Raw genomic sequence first — 22,796 nt, 5'->3', positions numbered from 1 at the left:
CAGCCTGACCAACATGGTGAAACAACGTCTCTACTAAAAATACAAAAATTAGCCAGGTGTGGTGGTGCACACTTGTAATCCCAGCTACTCAGGAGGCTGAGGCAGGAGAATCACTTGAACCCAGGGGCTGGAAGTTGCAGTGAGCTGAGATCACACCATTGCACTCCAGCCTGTACAACAGAGCGAGATTCCGTCTCAAAAAAAAAAAAAAAAAGGAATGGGCCGGGCGTGGTGGCTCATGCCTGTAATCCCAGCACTTTGGGAGGCGGAGGTAGATGGATCACCTGAGGTCGGGAGTTCAAGACCAGCCTGGTCAACATGGTGAAACACTGTCTCTACTAAAAATACAAAAATTAGCTGGGCATGGTGGCAGGCACCTGTAATCCCAGCTACTCAGGAGGCTGAGGGAGGAGAATGCTTGAACCCAGGCTGGGGAGGTTTCAGTGAGCTGAGATCGAACCACTGCACTCCAGCCTGGGCAACAGAGCGAGACTCCATCTTAAAAAAAAAAAAAAAAAAGGAATGAAAATGAGGTACTAAACCAAGACCAACTATGGCATTCAGGTAGTTCTGTGTTTTCACCCAGAAGGTGTGTGTTGTTTTTTGTGTTTTTTTGTGTGTGTTTAATTAATTTATTATTTGAGACAGGATCATACTCTGTCACCCAAGCTGGAGAGCAGCAGCATGATCCTAGCTCACTGCAGCCTTGACCTCTGGGAGCTCAATCTCCAGCTCAATCTCCCACCTCAGCCTCCCAAGTAGCTAAAACTACAGGTGGATGATACCAGACTCAGCTAATTTTAGAGTATTTTTTGTAGACATGAGGTTTTGCTATGTTGCTCAGGCTGGTTTCAAACTCCTGGAATCGAGGAATTCTACTGCCTCAACTTCCCAAAGTGCCGGGATTACACGTGTGAGCCATCGCGCCTGGCCAATTATTATTATTTTTAAAGCAAATAATCTATAAATGACATTTACTTAGGTCTCCTTTATTTTAAAAGTCATTTAGGCCGGGCGCGGTGGCTCAAGCCTGTAATCCCAGCACTTTGGGAGGCCGAGACGGGCGGATCACGAGGTCAGGAGATCGAGACCATCCTGGTTAACACGGTGAAACCCCGTCTCTACTAAAAAATACAAAAAACTAGCCGGGCGAGGTGGCGGGCGCCTGTAGTCCCAGCTACTCGGGAGGCTGAGGCAGGAGAATGGCGTGAACCCGGGAGGCAGAGCTTGCAGTGAGCTGAGATCCGGCCACTGCACTCCAGCCTGGGTGACAGAGCGAGACTCCGTCTCAAAAAAAAAAAAAAAAAAAAAAAAAAGTCATTTAACTTTGCAAATAAACTCTCCAATGCTCAAGTATGTATAAGGTGGTATTTAATTGCAGAGTAATGTAGTAGTTGAGAGAAGAAGTCTTAGATATCTGCTCTGCCACTTAACTAGCTATGTAAAGTTGAGCAAGTTGCTTAACTCTCTGGCTTTTTTTTTTTTTTTTTTTTTTGATACAGAGTCTAGCTCTGTCACCAGGCTGGAGTTCAGTGGCGCGATCTCGGCTCACTGCAACCTTCGCCTCCTAGGTTCAAGCGATTCTCCTGCCTCGGCCTCCCAAGTAGCTGGGGTTACAGGCACACGCTGCCACAACCAGCTAATTTTTGTATTTTTAGTAGAGATGGGATTTCACTTTGTTGGCCAGGATGGTCTTGATCTCCTGACCTCATGATCCGCCCACCTCAGCCTCCCAAAGTGCTGGGATTATAGGTGTGAGCCACTGCGCCCCAAGGCCAACTCTCTATCAATGAAATGAAGATACTAATAGTTCACTCTTTCCTTCCCACCTTCTTCTCTTACTCCTTCCTTTCCTTCAACAAATACTTTTTGAGCAATGTGCAACTGAAGACTCTGGAAAGAAATACAGCAGGGAACAAAGACAGCCAGAGTTCTTTCCCTTTTCTTTGTTTTGTTTTTGAGACGGAGTCTCGCTCTGTTGCCCAGGCTGGAGTGCAGTGGCACAATCTCTAAGTGTAGAGTCCAGGTAGGGAAGACAGCAGGTCCAAGGACTGCTGGTATGGGTGGTATGCTTGTAGTGAATGTTTGAGGAAGAGTGAGAAGTCTGAGGTGGCTGGAACATTTTAGCCCATGTAAAACCTTTAGATTTTACTCCAAAGGAGCTGAGAAGCCATTGGAGGGTTTGAGCAGAAGAGTAATAACATGATCTAGTATATGTGGAACAGGATCTGCTTTCCAGGTTGTTTTAATATGTGATTTGACAATATGTTTAAAGACTGACTTCTCAGGTGTGTGATGAGATTGGCATGAGTTTATGAAGCAGGACATATGAAGTCCTTGGCCCAGTGCCTGGTCAGTGGACTGCACTCAAGAGGTAGCTCTTATGATTAGGCTGTTAGTGAAGTTGATAGACCATCAATAAAGTTCTGCACTGATGTTAATAGAGCATCTGCCTGGGGACCAAGGAAATGAGGATAGAAAAACCAACATTTCTTGAGCACTTATTCTGTGCCAGGCTTGTACCTATTTAGCGTAGATGCAATATAGATCAAAACAATACACTTTGAGGGAGGGAAAACAATGGCAGCTGACCCCAAAATAGCTCCTCTACTGTACCAATTTTGTCATGGTACCCAGACCTAGTCACAACTTTGGGCTGAGGTCATTATCTAGAATAGTAACATCAGGCCCTCTTCAACCACTTTTACCTTGAAGTGATTTCATGGATCAGATTAATTAACTAGTCACCCCAATGGCTCTGGAGTCTGATGGCCTAGGGTCAAAGTCTGGCTCAACCACTAACCAACTGTGTGGCTTTGGGTAAGGTATTTAACCTCTCTGTGCCTCAAGTTTTCCACCTGTACCTTAGGGATGAGAGTGGTAACTATCTCTCAAGGTTTATGTGAGCTAAAGCCAGACAATGCATGTAAATTCTTTATCAGGCATAAACGTTATTTGTAAAGTTGAGTTAATTAATGAGTCAACAATAAGAACTTTGAAGATCACAGGACTGATAATTTTCTAAGAGAAAGCAAAAGACCAAAAATATTATGGTGCACAGAACAAGGCAGGTGCCAAGAAGAAGCCATAAGTACCTTGGAGAGGAAGGGAAAGCCTTTCTCTCTCTCTCTCTCTCTCTCTCTCCCTCTTTTGCCCATGCTGGAGTGAAATGGCATAATCTCAGTTCATTGCAAACTCCATCCCCCAGGTTCAAACAATTCTCCAGCATCAGCCTCCAAAGTAGCTGGGATTATAGGCACCTGCCATCATTCCCAGCTAATTTTTGTATTTTTAGTAGAGACAGGGTTTCGCCATGTTAGCCAGGCTGGTCTTGAACTCCTGACCTCAAGTGATCCGCCCGCCTCAGCCTCCCAAAATTCTGGGATTACAGGTGTGAGCCACCCCACCCGGCCGGAAAAGCCTTTAAGTCTAGGGCAAAGGGACAGAGACAGAAAGGATGCTGGAAGAGTTTAAAGACATGTTCAGTCTGCTTCTCAATTTTGCCAGAAACCCTTTCTGTCAAAATAGTGTATTCATAGTTAGGCACCTGGGTGTGGTATAAGGTCTCTGATTCTCTGAAGGAAGATGGACTCCATCTATGCTCTGTAGCTCTACCTTGCTTTAAGACAATCTGATGAAAGGCTAGGATAGAATAACTGATGCTAAGAGGGCCTATAGAACTCATCAGTTCAACCCTGTCATTGAGGAGATGAGGATCTCTCTGCCCCAGAGAAATTAAAAGATTTGCTCATGGTCACACTGACAGTTAATGACACAGCAGGGATCAAACCCAGCCTGCCTTATTTCCTAAACCACTGTAAGTTCCATCCTCCCTTTCTGCTTCTGCCTAAAAGATAAATTAATAGGTAGAGATTTGCTAGTCAAAAAAAAGTAGCAATAAAAATCTCTTTTATTTATTTATTATTTGTTTATTTAGAGACAGAGTCTCACTCTGTCGTCCAGGCTGGAGTGCAATGGTGCAATCTTGGCTTACTGCAACCTCCGCCTCTCAGGTTCAAGTGATTCTCCTGCCTCAGCCTCCCAAGTAGCTAAGATTACAGGTGACTGCCACCATGCCTGGCTAATTTTTGTATTTTCAGTAGATGCAGGGTTTCACAATGTTGGCCAGGCTGGTCTCGAACTCCTGGCCTCAAGTAATCCACCCACCTCACCCTCGCAAAGGGTTGGGATTACAGGCATGAGCCATGGTGCCTGACCCTCTTTTACTTATTTATTTATTTATTTGGTTAGAGACAGGGTCTCACTCTGTTACCCAGGCTGGAGTGCAGTGGCATGATCATAGCTCACTGTAGCTTTGAAATCCTGGGCTCAAGCAATCCTCCTGCCTCAGCCTCCCTTGGAGCTGGGACTATAGATGTGCACCATTACACCTGGTAATTATTTTATCTTCAGTAGAGACAGCATCTTGCTTTGTTGCCCAGGCTGGTCTATGAACTCCTGGCCTCAAGTCATCCTTCCACCTTGGCCTCCCAAAGTGTTGAGATTACAGGTGTAAGCCACCACTCCTGACCTAAAATCTCTTTTCAATGGTCAGTTGTCCTAGAGCAGAGCTGCCGATGAGAAATATCAAGTGAACAATTGGGCACTGTGGCTCACACCTGTAATCCCAGCGCTTTGGGAAGCCGAGGCAGGTGGATCACTTGAGGTCAGGAGTTTGAGACCAGGTTGGCCAACATGGTGAAACCCCATCTCTACTAAAAATTAAAAAATTAGCTGGGCATAGTGGTTCATGCTTGTAGTCCCAGCTACACAGGAGGCTGAAGCAGGAGAATCACTTGAACCCAGGAGGCAGAGGTTGCAGTGAATCAAGAGGGTGCCTCTGCACTCCAACCTGGATGACAGAGCGAGACTCTGCCTCAAAGGAAAAAAAACAAAGAGAAAAGAAATATCAATGAGAAAAAGAGAAAAGAAATAAAAATGAGTCACATAGCCACATATGTAATTTAAAATTTTATAGTAGACACATTTTAAAATGTAAAAAAAGGTAAAATTAATTTTAATATGTTAACTCAGCATATCCAAAATATCATTCCAATATAAAAAGATTATTGAGATATTTTACATTCTTTTGCTGTGAAGTCTTCAAAATCTGGTATATATTTTACACTTACAGAACTTGGCAATTTGGACTGGCAGCATTTCAAATGCTCAATAGCAACAGGTGGCTAGTGGGTACCACACTGGGCAGTCCAGCCCTAAAGCATTTAGATGCTCTAGATTTAACTGACTTCGTATTTTTTTTTTTTTTTTTTTGAGACGGAGTCTTGCTCTGTTTCCCAGGCTGGAGTGCAGTGGCGCTATCTCAGCTCACTGCAACCTCCGCCTCCCAGGTTCAAGTAATTCTCCTGTCTCAGTCTCCTGAGTAACTGAGATTACAGGTGTGTACCACCATGCCTGGCTAATTTTTGTATTTTTTTAGTAGAGATGGGGGCTTCACCATGTTGGCCAGGCTGGTCTCAAACTCCTGACCTCAAATGATCCACCTGCCTCAGCCTCCCAAAGTGCTAGGATTACAGGCGTGAGCCACCACGCCTGGCCTCTTAATATGTTTTAATTTTGGTGTAATAGGTATAAAATAGGTATAATACAGTGTAGTTTTTCTCTTACAGTTTAATTTTTATAAAATTTGACTTAAACTCATATTTCTAAGATCATTTATATTACATAAAATCAGGAACACATATCTGTGATTCTATTTGTCATTTAGTCATTTCATCATTCATTCAGCAAAAACATTTATTAGCCTTTCTTCCTATGTGCCAGGCACTGGGGACATAGAAGTGGGCATGAAAGATAATGTTCTTACTCTTATAGAACTGCAATTCTAGAGAGAAAGAGAGATAATAAACAAGTCAACCAATAAAGAAGCAGGAGAAGTTTAGATAGGGAGAAGTGGTGAGAAGATCGGAAAGCCAAGCCATGTAATCAGAATAAACTGGGGAAAGAAGGGCCTCCTATTTTAGTATGAATGGTCCAAAGAGGTGTTATTTGAGCTGAGCCTAAATGAAATACTGCAAGGTGAACAGTGGGAACAATTGTTTAAAAAACAAAAACAAAAACATAAAACCTGAAACATGTTTTGAAAAAAACCCGACTTAAGCGTTTGCAAGTTTTCACAGTGGAGGAACTTTCCATCAGTATGCCACAGGGTGATGAAGTCTAGGGAGCCAAAACTGAGATGGGCCAGGTAAGGAGTTCAAACAAAGGGGCAAGCAAAACATAAATGTGGGGGAGGACACAATCAGAAAATTCACAGAGTAAGAAACTGGAAAGCAAATTAGTGAGGGAAATGTTTGCTAATCAAGTTAGCAAGGACTTAAAAACAATACTAAATCCCTTGCAATTATGGCAAAAAGGAGAAAAAGAGCTTTTATGTATATTGCCACAGGCATTGTAAATCAATAAAACCCTTTGAGAAAGCAATTTGCTGTCACATATTAAGCACCTTCAAACTTATTCCCTTCGACTTGATAGTTCCATTTCTAGATTCTTATATACTCATTTATAGGTTTTTCTAGGTTTTATTGATTTATTTGAAAAAATTGGCCAGATGTGGTGTCTCATGCCTGTAATCCCAGCACTTTGGGAGGTCAAGGGAGAAGGATTACTTGAGACCAGGAGTTTGAGACCAGCCTGGGCAACATAGTGAGACACCATCTCTGCAAAAAATTAAAAATTAGCCAGATGTGGTGGTGTGTGCTTGTAGTCATAGCTACTTGGGAGGCTGAGCCAGGAGGATCGCCTGAGCCCAGGAGTTCAAGGTTACAGTGAGCTATGATCACATCACTGCACTCCAGCCTGAGTGACAGAGGGAGATACTGTCTCTTAAAAAACAGAAAAAAATTAATTATAGATGTAAAGTCTTCATGGAATTTATTATAGCAGCCCCAAATTAGAAAGATTACAATATCTTCAAATCAACGGCATAGTTTTTAGTCATTAAAAAACACATCCATATTCACATGCAAAAGAATGACATTGGACCCCTTTCTCACACCATACACAAAGATTAACTTGAAATGGATCATAGACCTAAACGTAAGAACTAAAACTATAAACCTCTCAAAAGAAATACAGGAGTCACTGGGGGCAGTGGCTCATGCCTGTAATCCCAGCACTCTGGGAGGCCAAGGCAGGAGCTCAGGAGTTTGAGACCAGTCTGGGCAACATGGCATAAACCCTGTCATTATGAAAAATGCAAAAAGTTAGCTGGGCATAGTGCCATGTGCCTGTAGTCCCAGCTACTTGGGAGGCTGAGATGAGAGGATTGCCTAAGCCTGGGAGGCAGAGGTTACAGTGAGCTGAGATCACACCACTGCATTCCAGCTTGGGCGACAGAGTAAGCCCCTCCAAAAAAAAAAAAAAAAGGAAATACAGGAGTAAATGTTTGTGACCTTGGGTTAGGCAAAGTCTTTTAGGTATGACACCAAAAGCATAAGCAACAAGAGAAAAAAAAGTACACAAACTGTATTTCATCAAAGTTAAAAGTTTTTGTGCTTCAAAGGACACCATAAAACTATGAAAAGACAGTCTACAGAATGGGAAAAAATATTGACAAATTGCTTATCTAATAAGGAACCTGTATCCAGATTTTACATATATGTATAAAATATGTATTTTATAAATAGAAAGAGTACACTCTAAAATAATGATAAAAATTATAGTATAGGCCGGGTGCCATGGCTCACATCTGTAATCCCAGCACTTTGGGAGGCTGAGAGGGTAGATCACTTGAGCCAGGGGAGTTCGAGACCAGCCTGGCCAACATCGTGAAACCCTATCTCTACAAAAAAATAGAAAAGAAAATTTAGCCCAGCATGATGGCACATGCCTGTAGTCCCAGCTACCTGGGAGGCTGAGGTGGGGGGATGGTTGGAGCCCAGGAGACAGAGGTTGCAGTAAGCCGAGATTGAGCCATTTTACTGCAGCCTAAGTGACAGAATGAGACTCTGTTGCAAAAAAAAAAAAAAAAAAAAAAAAAAAAAAAAAGCATAATAAATACATAAACCAGTAACATAGTTGCTTATTACTAGGTATTATGCACTGTACAAATTGTCTGTGCTGTACTTTTATAGAACTGGCAGCACAATAGGTTTGTTTACACCAATATTACCACAAACACCTGAGTAATGTGTTGCAATATGACATTATGACTGCTACAGTGGCACTAGATGAATTTTTCAGCTCCATTCAGCTCTGGAATTGTTCAGTTCCCTTAGAATCTTATGGGATTACCATCATATATGTGGTTTGTTGTTGACTAAGACATCATTATGTGGCACGACTGTAATTCCATGGATATGAAATGTCTAGAGTAGGCAGATCTATGAGATGGAAGATAGATTAGTGGTAACCTGGGACTGGGGGTAGGGCAGGACGGGAGTGGAGCGTGGCTGCTAGTGGGTATGAGGTTTCTTTGTAGGGTTACAAAAATGTTCTAAAATTGATAGTGGTGATGGTCACACAATTCTGTGTTTATCCTAAAAACCATTACATTATATACTTTAAATGCATGAATTATATGATATGGGAATTACATCATAATAAAACTTACAAATATGTTTGTGTAGAGCATATACTAATGGGAGAAATGTTCATAAAGTATATGCATGATTTGGAATTATGTATTATAAACTATGATTATACTTATTTGGAAAAGAGATGAAAAGTTCTGACATAAATTCTGACAAGAACCCCACCAAAGTGTTAATGCAGGTTGCTTTTGGGTGGTGAACTAGGGTTGATGTTTTTTCCCTTTGTTGAGCAGGTCTTACTTTTATCATGGGGGAAATTGATTTTTAAGGAAACAAATGAGGAGGCCTATTTCCAAAGCAGTTCTTGGGTGTAATCCTCGTTAAATATGGTCAAACAGTAAAAAACTGAAGAGTTGCAACTGTCATCCTGCAGAAAACAAAGTCTGATTGAGAAAATGATGTTTTTCACACTGCCTCTTACCTCCTGTTCCTCCGCCACTCAGACCCATAAAAGAAAATGATTCAGAAAGTCCTGAGCAAGTAAAACCTGGAAATCCGCATGCTTCCATCTGGCAGCCTCACACCCTGGAGGGGAGGCCCAGTCCACTGCTACCGTGACTCCAACAGTGAGAGTGGAGTGAGGGAGGCCCATGTCCCCACTGGAGCCACGAGTTATAGCCTGGGCCAGATATAAGTTTTTTTTTTTTTTTTTCCTTGAAGTTTTTTTTTTTTCCTTGACCACACACCATGTACTTATCTCTACTGAGAAAACCAGCTTTTCCTTCTTACCTCCCAAGAGGAGGAGCCAGTGCTGAGCTCAGGTCCCTGGCTGGGGTTACACCTCCCAGCTGGCCTCTGTCCAGGCCAGCCAGTTGTCCATCTCTATCTTAGAGGAACAGCTTTGACAAAGTCCTTGGCCCTGTTTGGAAATCTTCTTTCCCTTGCTCTTCCAAACAAAATTAATTTGAAGCAGTTGGGTTAATCTGACGTTTTCCCTCTGAGGAGCATGTGTGCATTTGAGGGGCTGGGGGGGACGGAGCTCTTCTAGAGACAGCCCTGAGGCCACTCTCCTGGAGCCCACATCCCTCCCTAATATTGATCATCTGAAGTGCATTCAGAGGTGCACCCAGGATAGAGAGGGGTTTGGAGCCTGCACTCTGGGGGAATGGTGAAGGATCTGAAGCTGCTTAGCTTGGAGAAAAAAGAAAGCAGGGAGCTCCTGAGAGTTGTCTCAGTGAGCTGTTAACACGGAAAGGTTTATTTTGGAATGTCTCACAGAAAAACCGGGACCACTATGGAGAAGTTGCAACAAAGAAAGCTGCCTTAACATCAGAATTTTTTTTTTTTTAAAGACTGTCTCATTCTGTCACCCAGGCTAGAGGGTAGTGGCTTGATCTCAGCTCTCTGCAACCTCTGCCTCCTGGGCTCAAGCGATCCTCTCACCTCAGCCTCCTGAGTAGCTGGGACTACAGGCACTCACCACCACACCTGGCTAATTTTTTGTAGAGATGGTTTTGCCATGTTGCCAAGGCTGGTCTTGAACTCCTGGACTCAAGGGATCCTCCCACCTCAGCTTCTCAAAGTGCTGGTGTGAGCTTGGCCAGGAAGAAATTTTAATAGCTAGAATTTTCTAGCATGCAACAGTCTCCATAGTTGAGGAGGTGAGTTCCATCCCAGGAAGGCCATGTAAGAAGTTTATGGCAGGCATTAGTAACTTGAGAGTACAAAATATTTTTCAACAATTATGTGGTTCTTATTATGTGCCAGGCATTGTACTAAGTACTTTTTATATACTACCAATTCCTGGAATACTATCAATAAGCTTCTGAAACAAATATATTATTATCTCCAGTTTACAGATGAGGAAATGTAAGGCCCAGTTGGGCTTGCTGGCATATGCCTGTAATCCCACCTACTTGGGAAGCTGAGGTGGGAGGATCACTTGAGCTTAGGAGTTTGAGGCCAGCCTACGCAACATAGCAGGACTCCATCTCTAAAAAAAAAACATAAACAAAAGGCTCAAAGAGGTTCAGTAAGTGGTCCAGGGCCACACTGTGACTCAAACCAAGGTAGTCTGGCTCCAAAATCCACGCTTTTAACTACTGTAGTGAGGTCACATTTATATTAATACACCAAGATATGATCGTAGGCCCCTCCATGTCAAATTATAGGGCTTTATGCTGTGATCTGGATATGCTGCAGTCATTTCCAGGATTCCTCATGGAGTGCTTTTCAATGCCTGTAACGCAGTGTATAGTACAGATTCCTTTCTTGCACCGTGGCTTTCTTCTTAGTGATGTGTCTGCTGTCACCACTGTTCAAGCAGCCTCACTGCTGCCTCTGCCAATTATACTCATTGTGAAGACCCCAACCTCTGTGCTAAAGGAACTTCCTCGCAATGTGCCCTTGGTTCCTAGGACTCAGGATGCCCATGTGTTGCTGGGTTCCAAGCAGAACTGTGGAGAATGATCCCTCCCCAAACAATGCTTTTGGCCAGAGCCCACCATCTATCTTTTCTTTTCTTTTCCTTTTTTTCTTCTCTTTTCTTCTCTTCTCTTTTCCTTTCTTTTCTTTTCTTTGAGAAAAGAGTCTCTGTTGCCCAAGCTGGAGTACAGTGACACAATCATGGTTCACTGCAGCCTCAATCTCCTGGGCTCAAGTGATCCTTCCACCTCAGCCACCAAAGTAACTGTGACTACAGGCATGTGCCACCAAACTCAGCTAATTTTTAAATTTTTTTGTACAGACAGGGTTTTGCCACGTTTCCCAGGCTGATCTCAAACTCCTGAGCTCAAGTGATCTGTCTGCCTCAACCTTCCAAAGTGCTGGGATTACAGGCATGAACCACTGCACCTGACCTACCATTTTTCAACAACAAGATATCTTCATCCCTACTGGTCTTCATCCCTCTGGTTACAGAATTTCAAAGACAGTCTTACTTTGGAATTGGGTCATATGACATACTATCCCCCTCTGGCACCTTGATTTCTCTCTCAACTGTCTCCTGTTACCTGGACAACCAAAATAACTTACAAAACCTCATTTCTGCCATTCACAAAACACAGAGCCTCCATGTGCCAGGCAAAGATACCCTCTGTAAAAATGTTGCCCAGCATCTCCCTAGCCCCTGCCCAGCCACAAAAGACCTGTGATTTTTGTGAGCAGATACAGGAAGACTATTGGTCAGGAATGCTGGGAAACGGGTGCTACATCAGGCTGGAAGCTGGAAAGAATGGTAAAGTTTATTCAGTTCTAAAATATGAGAACCCTGTGTTCCAAAGAGTTTGAAAGGAATGGACTTGCTTTAGGGGATGTTGGCTTCAATAGCTTCTATTGGGTTGTTAGGGAACAGTATACTGTGTTTCTAGGTAAAGTTTTGATTTTATTTTTTGTTTTGTTGTGTTGTTTGTTAAAGCAATTTCTGGAGTTTATGGAAAGTAAAGTAACTGCAGAGCAGCTAATGGCTCTATCCAATAAGCTATTTCCTTGAGAGAGAATTCCAGAGATGAGTTTACTGTGTTTGTCCCCTAGTCTCTGTCATGCTCTTCAGGAGAGCAAAAGTAGTAAGACCTCATTTAATTTTTTGATGGTTCCATATTAACCAGGTGATCTTCTTATTGTCTTTTGTGATTATACTGTAAGAGTTTTGGAACATTCAGATTCTCTGGGGTTGTGTGGTCACATTTGAATGAAATAGAAGAGAGATAGGGACAAGAGTGAGGCACATCTCACTATGGTTATAAAGAAAGGGTGAGATAGCCAGCCTCAAAATGGCCTTCAGTAATCTTTGTCTCCTGGTATCATGTCTTACATAGTGTCTGTCCCTATTGAACTCATGTTTGTCTGTATGACCAGTAAAATATGGCAAAAGTGACAGTGTATGACTAGGCTAGAACACAGCTTCCACCTTGATCTCTTGGGTCATTTGCTCTGGGGGGAGCCAGCCACCATACTGAGAGAGACACTCAAGCAGCTCTGTGGAGAGGCCCATGTCGGGAGGAACTGAGGCCTCCTTCCAATAGCAAGCACCAATTTGTCAGCCAAGCAAGTAAACCACCTTGAGACTAGATTCTCCAGCCCCAATTGAGCCTTCAGAAAACTGGTTGACTACGACCTCAAAAGAGATCCTCAGCTAGAACGGCCCACTCAGATTCCTTCTGCCATACAGAAACTGTGATAGAAACTGTTGATTTAAGCTGCTAAGTGTTGAGATAATTTGTAACACAGCAATTGATAACCAATGCAAAGAGCAAGTGTGATTATATCAAGAGCTCTTTAGCATGAGCACCTATGTACACTAAATCCCTGGGAAACCAGAAGGGCAGCTCCCTTGTCCTGTTGGCAAAGCAAGACCCATAGGCCAAATATGGCCTTCCATTGACCACACCTGGCCATGCCATTTGTTTACATATTGTGTATGGCTGACTTCCTGTTATAATGACAGCGTTGAGTAGTTGTGACAGTGACTGGAGGGCTCACAAAGCTGAAAATATTTACTTTTCAACCCTTTACAGAAAAAGGTTGCCAATTCCTGTGCTGCAGGAATTTATAGTCTAATGGGGGAAATGTCTCTCACACACACATGCAGATATATATATTCTCCCCACCCAAGAACCTGAGGGCAGGCATGCAACTTCATCTGCCAGGAGAGTCCTCTCTACCTTCATCTGGCTAACTCTTCCTCATCCTTCAACTCAGTTCAGATGTCACCTTCTTCAAGCCCACCTACCTCTCCTCCTTTAAAGCTGGCTTGAATAGCACCTCTTTTCCTCTTCATTATCCCTCTACCTAGGCAAATTCTAAGATTAATTTTTTATACCTCTTTTATAACTCTAACCAATCACATAATAGAGTTTTGTTTAATATCTTTTTCTCCTATTGGCCTATGTACTCTTTAAAGGCAAGGACTGTATATTATTCATTTTACAACCCCAGAGTAATATACCTTTATTATTGATCACCGATACTTATTGAATGTTTATTATTGGCCAGATAATTTGTTGACACTACGATACACAGGGAAAAAGACCAAGTCCTTGCACTCATGTTATTCTAGCATGGAAATGAAAAGCAAACTAGTATTAGCATACAATGTGATGGACGCATGTTCAAGCCTCATTATGAGTATATTTGCTATAACCATATTAACATTTGCAAAAGAAATTGGTTTTCAAAAGTTTCATAGCATTGACTATGTGTCAGACAGTACAAAGCACTTACATGTATTATAATTTACTTAATCTTTACATATCCCTATAAGACAGGACAATTATTTTCATTCTGTAGAATAATATAGAACCCAGTGAGGTCAAGTAACTTGCCTGGGGTCACAAGCTAAAAAAAAGTGTTGAATTAATTTCAGAGCAACTGTTGACTAAATTAATTCCAACTCTTAGAAAGAACGTAAGTCCAAGGAGTTGGGATTATATTCTACTTTCCTCTTTGAACATTAAGTGGATGATTTCTGTCAACATGGAAATGCCTACTCCAGAGGCTTTCTGATGGCTTGGACTGTGCTTGGCATTTTATTTCTAGGGATTGCCTTCTGGAGACTCCACTGTTTTAATGATCATGTAAGCCTGGTTTCCTCATTGAATTGTACCATCTGTCACTTTGAAATCATCCTGAGTTTTCAGTTTTACTTTCCCAGGGCTCGATGGGGGTAGAGGGTTTTGGAGGACAACACATTCAAACAGCAAAGTTGCTCCCTGCCCCCAACCGTGTTTCAGTATTTTTTTTGGCAAGGTCAATAGAAGCATGGATTGTTTACAGCTGGGATGTTGGGATGAGGCCCTGGTGCCTTCTTTTTGTCATTTCTTGTTTCCAGCTGTGATCTCAGCTGTGGATTAATTTGTCTGAACCAGCCAGGGGCAGTGGCCCACGCCTGTAATCCCAGCAATTTGGGAGGCCGAGGCGGGTGGATCACTTGAGGTCAGGAGTTTGAGACCAGCCTGGCCGACCTGGTGAAACCCCATCTCTACTAAAAATCCAAAAATTCGCCGGGCATGGTGGCATGTGCCTGTAATCCCAGCTATGTGGGAGGCTGAGGCAGGAGAATTGCTTGAACCTGGGAGGTGGAGGTTGCAGTGAGCCAAGATTGCACCACTGCATTCCAGGCTGGGTGACAGAGTAAGATTCTGTCACAAACAAACAAACAAACAAAACAAAAAATTGAACCTTGGGTGTTATTCAATGGATTGAGTTAAAGAGACTTTGTGTACGGTGGTTACTGATGCTGGTGCTGGCCTGAAAAAAAGCCATTGCTCCCTGTAGTATGAATCACCTCATTCCATTCTATTTTCCTTTCTAGGAATGAAGACTTCGGAGCTCCAAAGCTAGTGCATTTTAAAAACCCGTAAGTGGGTGTTTTGAGCCACTCATCTACTCTTCCGCTCTTGTGCTTGCTGCAGCCTTCCTCCCAAAAGATGTGAGTGCTTTTGGCAAAGCTGGGGCTGAGAGGTGGCAGAAGTTCCCTGCTGAAGACAGTGATACGTCTCTTGCCTTAGGTCAGCAGTTTCCTTCAAAGGGAAAGGTGTAGGGTGAAGTGCGGAGGTGTAAGTGTCACAGTGGGTGGGAGAGGGAAAGGCCAGCATAATCCATTTGTGTTTTTCAACTATTTGCCCATGCATTCAACAAACACTGACTGAGCCAATTACATGCCACACCTTGGTTACAATCAGGCCCTGGAGATTACAATAGTGAAGAAGACAGACATGATTCCTGCCTGCCCTCTGGGAGCAGTAGGGAAGACTGAAAAGAAACAGAGACAGTAAATAATTACAAGTATGGTAAGTGCTGATAGGAAATAAAGAATTGGCTAGTACAGAGAAGACTCAAGAGTGGAGGATGGCACAGGACATTTACTTTGGAATAATCAGAGAGGACCTCTCTGAGGATGTTAAGGATTGGACTTGAAGGACTGGACTATAAGGATAGAGAAGCCAAGGGAGAATTCTAAGCAGAGGAAAATGAACTGTGTAAAACTGAAGTCAGCTCAGGCAAACTGAAATAAACTAACCATGCTCTGGGGGAGCCTCCAGGTCCCTATCTGGACTGCTTTCCCCAGAAAGAATCCTCCTGCCCCAGGCCCAGTGCTTCCTGGTGCTTCCCTTTGTTTGATCCCAACATGCTCCAGTGAGAGTTTGAGAACTCATTCTGTCGGGATCTGCAATTCATCCCCGGTATCATCCTTCAGCTGTGTCTCTGAGACAAGCTAGCACATGTTTATCAAGAAAGGAGGACACGGCTGGGCGTGGTGGCTCATGCCTGTAATCCCAGCACTTTGGGAGGCTGAGGTGGGCAGATCACTTGAAGTCAGGAGTTTGAGACCAGCCTAGGCAACATGGTGAGACTCCGTCTCTACTAAAAATACAAAAATTAGCCAGGCATGGCGGCGCATGCCTGTAATCCCTGCTACTGGGGAGGGTGAGCCAGGAGAATTGCTTGAACCCAGGAGGCGGAGATTGCAGTAAGCTGAGATGGCAACACTGCTCACCTACCTGGGTAACAGAGCAAGACTCTGTCTCAAAAAAAAAAAAAAAAAAAAAAAAAAAAAGAAAGAAAGAAAGAAAGGAGGACACTGTGGGACTTGGGGACCCTACCCTTTTATTTTAGGGCAAGCAGGCCTTGGTAAAGCTTACTGTTACAAATTCTTTAGCTTTCCTGGAGCCAGACTGCTTAGGTTAGAGTCCTAGCTCTGATACTTGGAAGCTATAACTTTGGACATGTTACTTAACTGCTCTGTACCTCAGTTTTTTATCTGTAAAACAGGCCTTTTAAAAAACATCTACCTCATAGGATTATTATGAGAATTTAATAAGTCAATGTTAGTTAAGTGCTAGAGCTAAGTACCTATCACATAAACATTCAACACATGTGTTGCCGTCATTATCACATGTAAACTACTGTACACCCCACTGATACCTCAGATGGCAGTAAAAGTGGTGGTGTACACTCCCCGGGCAGGGTTCCCCCTGAAGTCAAGGTACAGCCTGGATTATATACTTTAATTCAGAAGCCATTTTTATAACAGGCTTGGTTGGACACTTTACTTACATCATTACCTTTGATCTTCCCAACAAACTTAAGAAGCAGGAATTATTACCGCCATTTTATAGATGTAGTAACTCAGGTTTAAAGAGATCAACTGACTTACCCAACCCCACGAAGCTACTACTATTCCTAGGCCCATCACTGAGCTTCTGATCCAGTAGGTCAAGGTAAGGCCCAGGAATCTGCATTGCAATTTCCACCCCCACTCCTTCCTCCTGCTTCCAAGTTCTTTTTCTTTTTCTTTTTTTAAAAATAGATATGGGGCCGGGCACAGTGGCTCATGTCTGTAATCCCAGTAATTTGGGAGGCCGAGGCGGGCAGATTACCTGAGGTCAGGAGTTCAAGACCAGCCTGCCTAAAATGGTGAAGCCCCGTCTCTACTAAAAATACACAAATTAGTTGGGCATGGTGGTGGAAGCCTGTAATCCCAGCTACTTGGGAGGCTGAGGCAGGAAAATCACTTGAACCTGGGAGGCGGAGGTTGCCGTGTGCCAAGATCACGCCACTGCACTCCAGCTTGGGCAACAGAGTGAAACTGTGTCTCAAAAACAAACGAACGAACAAAACGGAGATGGGTTCTCACTGTGTTGCACAGGCTGGTCTCAAACTCCTGTTCTCAAGCAATCCTTCTGCCTCGGCCTCCCAAAGTGCTAGGATTACAGGTGTGAGCTATGGCGCCTGGCTCCACTTCTCAACTCTGAAGAGAGCGACCCCTTTACTATATGCTGGATAACTTTGGCCTAGATGATCTCTAAGACTGTCTCTGTCTGCAAAGTCTGTAAAGATGAGAGAAAGTCCATGCAAAGCGGACACTTTAGTGAGGAAGGCAGTTAATGTAAACATAAAAACATGTTTTTAATAAGTGAACTAACCCGGTTCACATCATTGGTTCCTTGATACAGTCATTCTCTTAACAAGCAAAGTGGGGCTGAAAGTACGCTGAACTGACATAAGGTGTGCTGAGCTTTGACAGGTTCACTTCACCTTCACAGAGTACCTTGGACCTTTCACAAATACATATTCTGTTCATCCTCTCAGAGGTATCCAAGAACCGGACCTCGTCTTCAAGGGACCACCACTAGAGATAGCCTTTCCAGGGGCTACCAGCTTTAAACTCTACAAAGCCTATGACATCATTTGGAATCAAAGTGGAAAAGTCACGGTAATAGCAGTTGTAATCAAATCATTTACGAATCTTTTGGTGACACATGTCAGAAAATTCAACCCCAAAATGACATGACCTAAACTGGGCACAATGGCTCACGCCTGTAATACCAGCATTTTGGGAGGCTGAGGTGGGCAGATCACTTGAGGTTAGGAGTTCGAGACCAGCCTGGGCCACATGGCGAAACCCTGTTTCTACCAAAAATACCAAAATATACAGCCAGGTGTGGTGGTGTGTGCCTGTAGTCCCAGCTACTCTGGAGGCTGAGGTGGGAGGATCACTTGAACCTGGAGGCAGAGGTTGCAGTGAGCCGAGATTATGCCACTGCACTCCAGCCTGGGTGATGGAGTGAGAGTTTTTCCCAAAAAAGAAAAAAAAAAGAGGCTGGCACGGTGGCTTGCGTCTATAATCCCAGCTACTCAGGAGGCTGGGCCATGAGAGTCACTTGAACCTGGGAGGCAGAGGTTGCAGTGAGCCAAGATTGTGCCACTGCACTGTAGCCTGGGTGACAGAGTGGGACTCCATCTCAAACAAACAAACAAAAAAACAAAACAAAACAAAAAAAAGAAAACACTGGAGGCTCTTGCTGAACATTGAATAAAGCGATGTTGCCAATAAATTTCAACAACAAACTGAGCTGTTACTACCTGCCACACTCTGTGCTAAGCACACTACTTGCATGATCCCATTTAATCTGTATAAATTACTCAAGAGGGATGCATTCAGATTAACCTCATATAATGGAGGAAGAAGCTGAGGCTCAGAGACGTTAGGTAACACGTCCAAGGTCACATAGCTAGTAAGTGGTAGAGCTGTTTGAGCCAGTTCTCTCTGATTCAGCATCTATTCTTGTTCCATTTTATGAAGCTGCCTGGGGCATCAGCTTCCTCTAAGGCATACAGACTGGAAACATCAGAGTCTTTCTCAACATTTCCTTTTCATTTTCTACAGCCAGTTAGTCATCAAATTCAGTGGATCCTACTTCTACCAGGTTTGAGCTATCTGTTTGAACTCATGGTTGGTTCCCATTGCCACTGCCCTAGATAAGGACTTGATCACTTCTCCCTGGACTATTAGAATAGTTTACTCTTTTCTCAGAGACTCCACACAGGTGGTCTGAGAGTTGTTTTAACTCACAAGCTCATATTTAAAAGTTAGAGTCCTGGGCCAGGCACAGTGGCTCATGCCTGTAATTCCAACACTTTGGGAGGCCGAGGCGGGCAGACAGCTTGAGCCCAGGAGTTTGAGACCAGCCTGGGAAACATGGTGAAACCCCACCTCTACTGAAAATACAAAAATTAGCCAGGTGTGGTGGCACGTGCTTGTAGTCCCAGCTACTTGGGAGGTTGAGGTGGGAGGATCTTTTGAACCAGGGAGTTCGAGGCTGCAATGAGCTGTGATTGCACCACTGTACTCCAGCCTGGATGACAGGGCAAGACCCTGTCTCCCAAGAAAAAAAAAAAAAATTTAAAAAATTTAAATTAAATTAAAAATAAAAATTTTTAAAAAGTTAGCATCTTATGAAAATCTGTATTGTTTGGCTTTTCCTGAAAAATAGAAAAATCTGGTAACACTGAACCCATAATCTACATGGCAGCATTGGCTGGAATTGAGCAGCGGCTGCCCACTGATGAGAAGGTATGTGTGGTTCCATGGGCCAGGTACCTATTGCATCTTTGTTCCTTGCCTGCCCTCTGTAGGCATCTGAGTGTGCAAACCTGGTACTTAGTCTCTCTCCATTTAAATCCATCCTCCTGTGGCCACTACAGTTATCTTCCTAAACCATGATCTTAGTATTCTGAGTATTTCATACTCAATTTTCAGATCATATTTATTTATTTGTAGAGACAAGATCTTGCTTTGTCCCAGGCTAGAGTGCAGTGGTGTGATCATAGCTCACTGAAGCCTCAAACTCCTGGGCTTACCCAATCCTCCCACTTCAGTCTCCCAAGTAGCTAGGACTACAGGTGTGTGCCACCATGCCCAGCTAAAAAGTTTTTAATTCCTTGGAGAGACAGGGTCTCATTATGTTGCCCAGACTGGTCTCAAACTCCTGGCCTCAAGCAATCCTCTTGCCTTGGCCTCCCAGAATGAAAGAATTACAGGTGTGAGCCACCATGCCCAGCCACAATTTTCATATTTCATAGTTTCTCACTGACTACAGATTCATTACACACTTGGTCCCAATCTACTTTACCAGGCCTATCTCCAACTGTGTCCATATGTCCTCTACTTCAGCCACACCCTTCTAGAATCTGCTCAATACTCCTTCTCCCACAGGGTTTGCTCAAGCCTCATTCTCTGGGCCTCTAATGTGCTTTCTTGGTCTGCTCTGTGCCTCCTCACATCCACTCTTTGAATGATGCCCACATGACTTTCAATGACCAGTTTGATTGCTACCTCTTCCAAGAAGTCTTGGGTCTTTTCGATTTATTTATTTATTTGTCTATTTTTAAATTTGAGACAAGGTCCCACTCTGTCACACAGGCTGGAGTGCAGTGGTGAGATCACGGCTTACTGCAACCTCTGCCTCCTGGGTTCGAGTGATCCTCCCACCTCAGCCTCCGGAGTAGCTGGAACGACAGGCACATGCCACCACACCCAGCTATATTTTTTTGCATTTTTGGTAGAGACAGAATTTTGCCATGTTGCCCAGGCTGGTCTCAAACTCCTGAGCTGGCATTACAGGTGTGAGCCACTGCACCCATGCCATGTTTTGTGAATTTTACCACATCTGGGAAAAAAGAGTAAGCTAATGTCTTATCAGGCACACAAAGCAAGGCATGGGGTTGGGGTTTGATAGGAGGTGGGGAGGAGATTTCCGGTAAAGAAAGCAAGGTTGGGAAACAGTGAGCTAGCTCAGAAAAGCTGGTGTTATAAAGTGCTTGAGGTTGCTGGGGACAAGGCCTGGGTCGCAGAGCAGCCAACCAAGGTTCCAGAGGCAGATGGGAAGCATATGGCCTTAGAGTCCTTCCCAGCAGCTCAGACTCTGTCCTGCAGGGAATGGGGCACTGGTAACAACTTTCAGGAGGCCTGCAATGTGCTATGAGTGTGCTTTCTTTTTCTTTTTCTTTCTTCTTCTGTTGAGACAGGGTCTCACTCTGTCACCCACAGGCTGGAGTGCAGTGGCATCATGATGGCTCACTGCAGCATTGACCTCCTGGGCTCAAGTGATCCTCTCACCTCAGCCTCCCGACTAGCTGGGAGCACAAGTATGTGTCAGTGTGTCCAACTATTTTTTGTTGTTGTTTGTAGAGATGGAGTCTTGCTATGTTGCCCAGACTGGTCTTGAACTCCTGGGCTCAAGGGATCCTCCCACTTTGGCCTCCCAAAGTGCTGAATCACCATGCCCGGCTCAAATGTGCTTTTTAAGAAAGATCAAGCCTTCCAGTGGAATTTAATGAAAAAAGAAAGAAAGATCAAGCTTATCCCCTTATGCAGGAGGGTAAAATTAGCAGAAATGTGGAGACAATAAGGCAATCATTTTAACAATCCAGGTGAGAGTTAGCAAGGAGCTGAGAATGTGACCATCATCACATGCTAGAGAGCAGGCTATCTATGTCATTTTTGTTTGTTAATTTCATTCATTCATTTAAAAATTATTTTAATGAATAAAAGCAGGTTTCCATTTTGTGCCAGGCTCATTATTTGCTGGTGCTGAGGACACAGCTGTGAACAACACAGGCATTGCAATGGCCCTTCTAGAGCAGACAGTGTGGCCAGGAAGGCAGACAATAAACTCATGACGATACAATTGATGAATTACAATTGTGAGAGGTGTTATTAAAAGACAAAGTCAAGGTGCTAGCTTCTGCTGTGATTTGCACACTGCCCTGCAGTCAGACAGCCCTAGGTTCAAAGCCTGGTTTCTCTGCCACTCAGGGGAGAGGCCTAGAGCTAATTTCCCAGGCTCTTCCAGCCTCAGTTGCCTCATCTGAAAAAGTGGGTAGCAACAGCATGCACCCACAGGTTGGCTAAGAAAGATTAAGCCTACCACCGTAGATGGAACTGTCCACGAGTGCCTCACAGGCAGCAGAAGTTCAAGAGGGGTTAATTGACTCTTCCACAAGGTGGGCATGATAAATCCTGGTTGGATAGAATCATGTAATTAATCTTGAACCCGTCCGTCCCTGGCAATGTGACTGAAGGTCTTGTGGCATGCTGATCTGAAGCATATAAAGTAGCCAGTTTCTGCCAGGTGCAGTGGCTCACGCCTGTAATCCCAGCACTTTGAGAGGCTGAGGTGGGCAGATCACTTGAGGTCAGGAGTTTGAGACCAACCAACCCAGCACATGGTGAAATCCCATCTCCACTAAAAATACAAAAATCTGCCAGGCATGATGGTGCATGCCTGTAGTCCCAGTTACTAGGGAGGCTGAAGCAGAAGAATCGCTCGAACCCAGGAGGAGGAGGTTGCAGTGAGCCGAGATGGTGCCACTGCATTCCAGCCTGGGAAACAAAGTGAGACTCCATCATAAATAAATAAATAAATAAATAAATAAATAAAGTAGCCAGTTGATCTGTGAATAAGCCCTTTAGAAAAACTCATTTTTGAGAACAGTAGGTCTGCTTCAACATTGTGAAAAGTGCTCCCTCTGTTGCACCCTCAATCCCCAAATAAGGCTTCTGCCAGGCATGTAGGAAACAGCCCTGGGTTTTGGTTTCTCCCAATGGTTCTTCCCCTAAGGGAATGACATTCCCTGGCATATTAAAAAATATCCTTTTTGCAGGGCATGATGGCTCACACCTGTAATCCCAGCACTTTGGGAGGCTGAGGTGGGTGGATTGCCTGAGGTCAGGAGTTTAAGACCAGCCTGGCCAACATGGTGAAACTCCGTTTCTACTAAAAATACAAAATTAGTCGGGTGTGGTGGTGCATGCCTGTAATCTCAGCTACTCCGGAAGCTGAGACAGGAGAATCCCTTGAACCAGGGAGGCGGAGGTTGCAGTGAGCCAAGATGGCACCATTGCACTCCAGCCTGGGAGACAGAGCAAGACTCTGTCTCAGAAAAAAAAAAAAAAAAAAAAAATCCTTTTTTGACCTTCAGAGGCCAATGTGTCTATATTCTTTGTAACTCCAGTGG

The 22,796-nt window shown here is 43.8% G+C and overlaps 1 long non-coding RNA gene across 1 annotated transcript in view; it reads left to right on the top strand.

The window, feature by feature from the left end:
* Positions 1–17,706, top strand: part of LOC105498439 (uncharacterized) — a 28,871-nt gene extending 11,165 nt beyond the window's left edge. Inside the window, exons 2-3 of the long non-coding RNA XR_011609236.1 lie at positions 14,806–14,922; positions 17,586–17,706. This is a non-coding gene — a long non-coding RNA (uncharacterized lncRNA). The remainder of the gene's footprint in view (positions 1–14,805; positions 14,923–17,585) is intronic.
* The last annotated feature ends 5,090 nt before the right edge of the window (positions 17,707–22,796 follow it).

Source organism: Macaca nemestrina, chromosome 1 (genome assembly GCF_043159975.1).
Source record: "Macaca nemestrina isolate mMacNem1 chromosome 1, mMacNem.hap1, whole genome shotgun sequence".
NCBI classification, from domain to species: Eukaryota; Metazoa; Chordata; class Mammalia; order Primates; family Cercopithecidae; genus Macaca; species Macaca nemestrina.
This window is presented reverse-complemented; position numbering and strand designations above follow the sequence as displayed.